At 40.9% G+C, this 9,137-nt stretch overlaps 1 long non-coding RNA gene across 1 annotated transcript in view; it reads right to left on the bottom strand.

Annotated features, from left to right (window-relative positions):
* The window catches only part of LOC109285962 (uncharacterized), a 571,893-nt gene that overhangs the window by 359,671 nt on the left and 203,085 nt on the right, over positions 1-9,137 (bottom strand). The gene's annotated exons all lie outside the window — the stretch shown is intronic.

The following is a 9,137-nucleotide window of genomic DNA, read 5'->3' as shown; positions in this document are numbered from 1 at the left end:
GCTGCTATCCTTTCTCTCTGGGGGCCACCTACTATACATTGATCTGAGTCACTCGTCTCATTTAGTGCCTTGGAAAGTACTGTATCTATAAAAGTGCCTCAAAATGGTCATTTCTTGGTATAAGAGAAATTCACAGACAGCAGAAGGTAAAACAAGAGTAAGTTTCTTTGAAGAGCTAGAGATGAAAACAACACACCTTTATGTGAATCCGTTGCTTCTTCAAACTCAGTGTGATGAAATTTCAGGGTCTAAGAATTTGTCCTAACTACATGAACCCAAATCTCAAAGTCTTCCAGAGAAATGAGTCCCTTATTTATGTACGTTTGTTAGGTGTGGAACAGTCTTTTGGTGTCTCTGGTCTACCACTGGGTTTTAGAACTCATACCTAAATAACCATATACTTTCATGCCATTCAGACAAATGGACACTTCCAAAACAGAGCCTATTTTCTGGGTTGCTTTGTTGCTTGAGAACAACAAAATGAATTGCTAGGGAACTGTGACAGCTCTTACAGCATTACATATATTAACTGAAATAAAATTGAGGTGACTGTTCAGCCTAGGAATATTAGCACAGCTGTACTGGCAGACACCAGTTCTACTTTGGCATAAGCTAAGTAACCAAGAGCAATTAATAAATCTCCATATGTTTGGTATTGCATTTTGGTTTTCCTTGGATAAGTAGGGATGTACAGACATACAATGAGAACACACAGATTTCCCAGTATAGTTTCATAGATCTTTAGGTTTCATTTTCCATGAATTTTCTGAAATCAACTGCCCACAAAGATTGGCATCAGCCTAATCCCTGGTGGGTGGCTGAGAGGTTTCACATATAAAACTCAATAACCATTAACATCACCCTGTCTCCCCTACCTTTCTCCCAATCCATCATGTCTGACCATACCTCTTATCAGGAAAAAAATCTGATGACTGTTACTTTCATTAAGCCTAATAAATTAAGTAAAATTTCCTACGACCATACCTCAATAACCTGTTAATTTTCTGTCTTCATTTCCCAATAAATGATTATTCTGTAATAAAGCAACCAGTCTTCAGAAGGGAATGGGTAGAATGGAAACATCACCTAGCTTTGAACTTCAATAAGAGGAAGGTGGAGAGTTGGGTAATTCCCGAGTTCCACAACAATATCCCATACATAGTTACAAATGATTTATGCCAGAGTAACTCCACTGAAATCAGATGAGTTTATCTTAGTTTCCACTGGTATAATTGAGAGTGAATCCAGCTCAAAAGCTTCTCTATCACCACGTTGAAAGTGTACCTGTAAACACTGGGCAAGAAAAAGAGGGGTGGGAAGGTTGTGGGGAAGGCACCTAGGGAAGCTTTTTTATCAATACTGCGGTAACATTCACAGTGTGCCAGTTACTATATAAAGCAAACACAGTCGCAATTCCTATTGGCCACGATTTTCCAAGCTAAGACTTGGCAGACATCTATTCCTTTTTTCAATGCAGTGGGGTAATTTATATTGCCATGGACTTGTTACACCATTATTATCCCTTTAATAACCCAGGAAGCAGAACATTTATATAAAATAAGTTCAAAAGCAATTTATGAACACCTCAGAACAAGGTAGTCACAAAGTCAGGGTAGGAGGTATCATGAATTTAGCTGAAGAACCAGGACCTCTCCCAAAGCCTGTCATCCTGGACAGCTGTGCCAAGTTAGGGTGAAATGTTATTGTGAGTTGGCAGCATTAGAGAGATATAAATGACTGGCCAAGGTGCAAGGCACTGGAAAAGCCAGCCCCGTGAGCATATGCTGGAACCCACTGTGGGAAATCAATTTTGTTGCAGAATTCAAGGGCAATAGAGCTCCTCTTGTAAACATGGGGAATGAAGTTGTCTGATCTGAAGGTGATAAGTGACAGTTGTGACAGGTGTAAATATCCAGTGTTGTAAATGTCATGGGTGTAATATATCTGGGTGATCTAGCATTACACTCCAGTGTGCCAGTCCCCATCTTCTAATAGATAAGCTACTGTACAAAATTCAGAAACAGATATCCATTCCATCAATGTAAAGGGAAACATGTAGGTCTATGAAGCAGGCAGTAGATAGTCATAATCAGTAATGAGTCCTCAACCCAATGAAATTAATATTTTTCTTTAAAACAACTAGTTTTGTATATATACACTACAGCCCCTGTAGCTAATTCCCTCCTCCTGCCATCTCCACACTGCTCTTTTCAATCTTTCTCATTGTGGTGATTTGGCTTTATTCATGTATGTGAAATTAGAAATCTATAAATTTTCAACACTTAAAAAGACTGAGCTGGACTTTCTTTAAGCCTTCTGGAGGCTGCTATTGATAGGTACAGCCATAAGAATTAAACAGCTGGGACGACTGCTTAAAATGAAACTGCACAGCTGCACATTTTTATATTGACTCTCAGGACTAACTGGAGAAAAGCTTACATATTTATTTTGTCTTTAAAAAGACAAGTTTGACCAAAGATGAATTCTGAAGGAACACTGATTTGCTCCCAGAAACTGAGAAATTAAGCATGGCCTGAGATCTAATAGTTGTGGAACACTCTATTGAATTAACAAGCAACCTGATTTTTTAAAAAAAAGCAGCATAGTTGCTTGGTCTCCCCTGAATTGAAGGTAACAAAACACCTTTATGTAGGGAGCTGGCAATCCTTTTAATCATCAGTCATCAGTTCATTCATAGTTGCCATAGCAGAAAGCAAGTGAACTATTTCAAAGAGAGCAGTTTCAGAATTGCTGCCAGAAAGGGGAGATGAAGGCTTTGCATTATTCGCCTAGAGAACACAAATCTAGCATGGCAATAAAGACCTGGTGTAAACCAACAGCAGCCAGGAAAGTGAGGGTTAAGGTTAAAATACCTCCCTTTTACCACCCTGCTCTGCTTGTTATGATAGCTCACAAGGCAGTTAGATTGTAAGGCAGGCTCTGTCTTTTTGGTCTGGGTTTGTACAGCACATACGGCAATGGGCCTGGGCCCACAACTAGAGAGCCTAGGCAATACCACATCATCAGCGAATGGTGACAATAAATAAGATAAAGAAGAATGTTCCCTCTAAAGATTTCCTGGTTTTCCATATGGGTTTTCCCTTGTTCAGAGCTCTCCCAGCCAATGAAAGGTAAGGGAAAAATTTAAAGAAAACTACAAGAAAGAGAATAATTACTAAACTTTTTAAAGTATCTTATAAAAAAAAAAAGAAGAAGAAGAATTAACAATCAAATAAGAAGACTTGACAGTCTGAACTTGAGGAGCAAGACTTGAAGAATTTACTTCCCACCTGAAAGTCTGAGTACACAGGAACCATTGACAGAAGTAGAAGTTATAGTCTATTCTATTGTTCCTTTCTCTTGCCTTACATGATTCTTACCATGTGTAAATATTCACTCCACTGACCATTTGAGCTCCCTAGGAATTATAAGAGTTTATTATGAAATAAGTCCTTCAGACTTGCAACAGGTTGATATGATTTATTCTTTGTACTACACTAGCTCTTAAAAGCCCAAACAATGCTTCTGTTATGCTAAGAAATAATATGACCCCAAAGATTTTAGAATCAAAACAGACATGATGTACAGAGAAGGAGAAGGAGAGAGGGAATTTACAAGTGGGGAACTGAGCATAGAGAGATTAAACATTGCCCAAAGAATTTCTGTGACTAAGCCAGGAACTGAACCTCTTACTTCCTGTTTAGTGCACCAACATTACTATAAAAACATTTATGCTACATACCTGACAAACATCAGAGGTATCATAATATGTTATATTCTCCTAGGCATGAACAAAAGTGCATGGTATATGTATCTGATGCCACAGGTCAGTCCAATACCGCCAGGCATGAAAGCCCGAGCTTTCTGTGTAATTCGCCTTAGATGAAGACTGCTTCACCTGAACATGTACCTCACCTGCTAGCCTCCCTTCTGTTCTCACCCACCACATCTTGATCTTATTAGATAAGCAGAAGGCTCCCAATGTCACTGGCGCTATGCTTGTGGAGGCATGGACCTTTCCCGTGGGGCTCCTGCCTCCCCTTCACCCTGTCCACAAGCCAACCAGGTGTTCCTGAAGTGAAAGATTGATTGCAAATCAAGGAAAAGGAAAAGAAATAAATTCCATATACCTGACACCCAGTCAAGGTCATCGCAATGTCTTAGTATTCTTTTAAGGCCTCAGGGATTGACCCTCTGTTGGGTACACTTTGGTTCTTCTAGTTCTTATATAGTCTTTAACTCCTATTTAGGCAATGAGCAAGTCCACTCCAGACAGGTCTTTCCTGTCATCAAATGGTCCACCAGCGCAATAAAATAACAATAATACAAAACATAAAGCACTTTGACCCTCCAGTCCTCTTAGTCACATTTGGGCTCCAATCCTGCCCTGCCAGGCCCTCTCTACCTTCAAATCTGTCCATGTCTTGGCCACTCCAGGCTGTGGTGAGTCCCCATCAGCTATTCCAAGCTCTGGACACCTTCTGCTGGGCACTCTTCCAAGTGCCCGGGCTTTACATGTTCTCTCCCTCCAGTGCAGAGACTGCCTGCAGAATGCCAGACCCGCAGACTCTCTGCAGCCCTGCTCCTGCTGCTGGCTGTCTCCCTGCTGCACCAGCCTGTCTCTCCAGCTGGTGCCAAGCTTCCGATTATACTGGAAGCTGCAGCTGGTTTACCTATGCGCAGCGAGCACATGCATCTAAAGTGTGGCTGCTGCTGCACCTGCCACTTTTGCCACTCCCTCACCACTGCCAAAGCTTCTGCTGGGAGGTAACAGGCCCACTGGTTCTTCCCCAGTGCCCCAGGACAGGTCCCCAAGGTCTCCATCTCCCATGTTTCTCAGGACGCTGGGAGCCAAGCTCCCACATTTAGAATATGTCAGTCTTGTGCTTTGCTTTTGAAAGTTACTGATCACCAAGCATGAAAGTATGACATCACTATTTCCATAGTAATTACATTTCATGAACCACCCTCGTGTGCATCACTGTCTGTGGAAGAGTTCAAAGAATGCAATAGTGATGTTTGTAAATTAACTTTGCTAAGTGTCTTTTATGAAAAATGTATCCCAAGATGTTGTTGTCTTATGAATAATGCAGCTACTTAATAAGTAATATAAAAGAAGAGTTGCAAGTATTGGGGGAAAAAATCAGGTTTTCAGTTATGACAATGAGCTGGAATATTTTGTTAGTTTAGATGACAAGAAGTATAGGGCAAAGTGGTCTTACCCCAGAAAAGGACAGGGACAGAGAAAAAGCCCTTTCTAGATGAAGAGGGACCAAGGATCAGAGTAGGGAAATAAAAGACCCAAGAAGAGTCTGGAACAAGTCCACAGAAAACTTTTCAGATAGAGTGAGTCCTGAAATCAGTAAGAAGACATCTGATGTAAGAAGAACCCTACCTGATGCCTCCCCTTGTATGTAGTTACACATTGAGCCATTGATGGCTACTCATTGAGTACAATGATCCAGCCAGTTATGTAAGATGGATATATAACTGATTGGATCATCATACTCAACAGGTAGTCATCAATGTCTCAGTGTCTAGTTGGGAGAAGGTATCAAGTGGAGTTCTCCAGGGGTTCATCTTGGGTCTGGTATTGTTTAATATCTTCATTAATGATTTGGACAATGGGACTGAGTTCATACTCAGAAAATTTGCAGATGACACCAAGTTAGGTGGTGATGAAGATAGTCCAGAGGGTAGGGCTAGGATCCAAAGTGACCTGGACAGACTGGAGAAATGGTCCATAAACAATCTGATGCGATTCAACTAAGGTGAGTGCCAAGTCCTGCACTCGGGATAGAATAATTGCATGCACAAATGCATACTGGAGAATGATTGGTTAGGCTGCACTACTACAAAAACAACCCAGGGATTAAAATAGACTATAAACTGAATATAAGCCAAAAGTGTGCTGTAAAAAAGCCAACAGCATACTGAGTTGTATTAACAGGAGTGTCACTTGCAAATCAAAGAAAGTGAATCTTCCACTCTATTCAGCACTGGTGAGGCTTCACCTGGAGTACTGTGCCCAGTTTTCAACCCCACACTTCAAGAAGGAAGTCAATAGTTTGGAAAGAGTCCAGCGAAGAGCAATGAAAATGATCAAGGGCCTAGGACGCAAGACTTACAAGGACAGCTTGAAAGAACTAGTGTTACTTTATTTGGAGAAGACAAGATTTAGGTGGGCTTGATAAAAGTCTTCAAATACCTGAAAGGTGATTACAAAGAAGATGGAGTTGTGCTTTTCTCTGTGGACAGGACAAGGAGCAATGACTTCAAGCTTCAGCAGGTGAAAATTAGGCTGGAGTTTAGGAGGAACTTTCTGACTATGAGATTAGTCAGGCATTGGAATAGACCATCTAGAGAAGTTGTCAAATCCCCACGCTTGAAAACTTTCAAAAGCAGGTTACACAGACGCTTGGTTGGGATGGTTTAGTCAGAAACAATCTGCTGTCAAGCAGGGAACTGGACTAAATGACCTTGTTAGGTCCCTTCCAGTCCTGTTTTCCTATGATACTATAATCTTATTATGTCTTTTGAGACTAGGAGACTAGGAGTGATGTGCTCATGCTTCCTAGTATGTATATATTGTCAGGGTCCGTGGGGGCTTTAGACCTAGTGGTTAGAGCCGGGGATTGTTACCAGTGTCCATAGTCAGGGGGAGCAAGCCAAGGTCAAAACAGAGTTCACATGCTGAGCCAAAGCTGGCATGTGTGACACAAAACAAACCCTCAGAAGGATAAGTAGAAATTCCTGCTGCTGAACCAGAACTAAATTAAAGTATAAGTTGTAAATGTCTCCATGGCTCAACATAACAAATGTGAAATGTGTCATGAAACCTCCATCAATTACTGCAAGTAAAGGTCAGTTCTCAAAGGGAAGAATGAAAAAGAAAGACAAAATGGCAGTGCCCCTGTCCCTGCCCCTACTCCCAGTGTGCACCTATGGGGAACATTCTTCTTCATGCTCCCTCAGTCTCTTTGCCCCAGAAGAAGCTTCTCCAGTGAAAAGTTGCAGGGCTCATTAAGGAATAATATCATCCTTATGTGATATATAGAACTCTGATTAAGTTAGAGAAGGGTTTTAAATCTCTCTCTCACAAAATGCAGGACTTTTCATAAAGCTCACCTATATGGCAAGAAAGTCATTAAACTACTGTAATTTTAGTTATTTCTGTTATCAATGTCTCTGTCTGTTGATGTCTTAAAGTTAAATTAACAGGTCTGTGCAGCTAAAAGTGTGACTTGTAGAGACATACATGACTGGACTTGTATTCTCTTACTATCTCTATCCCTTTAATGGCTTCTGGCTTCAAAGGGACTGGTGGCATTTCTTCATTTGATAAGTAGCCTGAGCAGTTGTTCTGTATTTTAGTAGGAAAACTGGAAGGGGGCAGCAGGAAGTCTGCATCACTCAGAAAAAGAATTAGGACACAGTAAATCTGCAGTTTTACATGCCGTTGACAGTTCTTCATGTCTGTACAACTGTTCTAACTCCAGACAAAGGACCCAGATAGCATCAGGCCTTTGCTAATGAGGACAGCAGCAACAGCAGGGTGCTGAGGAGCACCTTTTAATCGACACATCTACCAGGAAGATTAGCAACCTCACCTAAAACACTGACCAAGAGTCACTGTTAGAAAAGTCTTTGGCTGCACATAGCCTGCTTCACAATAGCAAACTGGGAAGGTAGAAACATTGGTAAAGGATCCTGAAACAAGTCTCTGATCCAATAAAAAGGCCCATGGTGGGCCTTGGACACTGGGACAATACTTTCTGAAATTTTGAAATAACTATTCCACATGATACAGAACTGGGTAAAGTTTTGACTTGACCCTACCAGGATTCCTGTTCTGTTATTTTAGATGGCCTAAGTATTCTGAACATGACACTCATAGGCCAGAGGTAATAGCTGTATTATGGATGTGTGTGTTTTAGCCCCTACTCTACCACATTTTATACAGTCAGGGAAGTCACTTGCCCTCTAAAGGTGTCAGGACCCAAACCTGCAGAGCTGCAATACCAATCTATGCACATCACAGAGAGCTGAGGGTGAAAAATCAGTATATAAATTCAGAAGCATTCAAGATGCAGTCAGGGTCGGGCAAGAAGATGAGGAAAATTGGGATAAGCTTAGGTTTATAGCTTCCACTTCTAATCTGTTAGGCTAAGATGAAATAGATCAGAATTTTCACTGGTTTTCACTGTTCATTCCTCCAGCCCTCCCATCTTGTCATCTTACTGGGACAAACAAAAGCAGAAGGAAAAACAATAAAATCAAACAGAAAGCCCAAACTCTCTTTCATTACCTTCCTTTAAACTTCTGCACGACTGCCTGTTGGACAGCTGGGTGTTCCGTACTCAGTAAGTCTCTGTAACATTGTGTAATAATCCTTTACAGCACATCAAGAAACATTGAATAATTTCTCACTAAGATTATACCAGTCCTCAGGTTACAGGACAAGCCATGTGTATGTTTGCATGAAAGTCTGCTGGCAATGATTACTATCCTAGGAACCATGCTCACTGAATGGAATAGTGGGGAGGAGGGGAAGGAAGACACCATTCAATTACTTGGATTTTTCTTTCTGAGAAAGTTTATAATTATTCTTAAAGCTTCCTGTTGTCTCACCCTGTGATCTTCTGAACTTATTTTGTGATGTGCAGCAAGCTGTTATAGGCCTGAGGCAGTATATATCATACTGCATTAAACTGTAAAACAAGAAATATATGACTATTTGAGAGTGTCTCTCTGTATTTCCATCCCTCTTGTCAGAAATTTCAACTCCATAAGCTTTCCTTTAAGGAAAAGTCCTCAAACTGAACTCATTCTCTTGTGTTTCTTAAGAAAGGTACACTCCATCTACGTTTACCCAAAGTCAGTCTTTCTTTGGGCATTTGTAATGGATTACTGCTATTCTACTATATGGGTGTGTGAAGCAGGCCCTATTCGATTTGGATTCGCATTCGGCCTGAATCACGGACAGTGATTCAATTAATTGATTCGGATCACTGTCCCTGATTCGATTCGGCCAAAACTGAATCTGAAGATTCAATGCTGATTCAGAGAATCAGAGATTCAAACACAGACACAGCTTTAAATATTTTTTCTACATACCTCAAGGTACCAATGCGGGT

This window comes from Alligator mississippiensis, chromosome 5, assembly GCF_030867095.1.
Source record: "Alligator mississippiensis isolate rAllMis1 chromosome 5, rAllMis1, whole genome shotgun sequence".
NCBI classification, from domain to species: domain Eukaryota; kingdom Metazoa; phylum Chordata; order Crocodylia; family Alligatoridae; genus Alligator; species Alligator mississippiensis.
The sequence above is the reverse complement of the archived record's forward strand: the minus strand, read 5'-3'. Positions and strand labels throughout refer to the sequence as shown.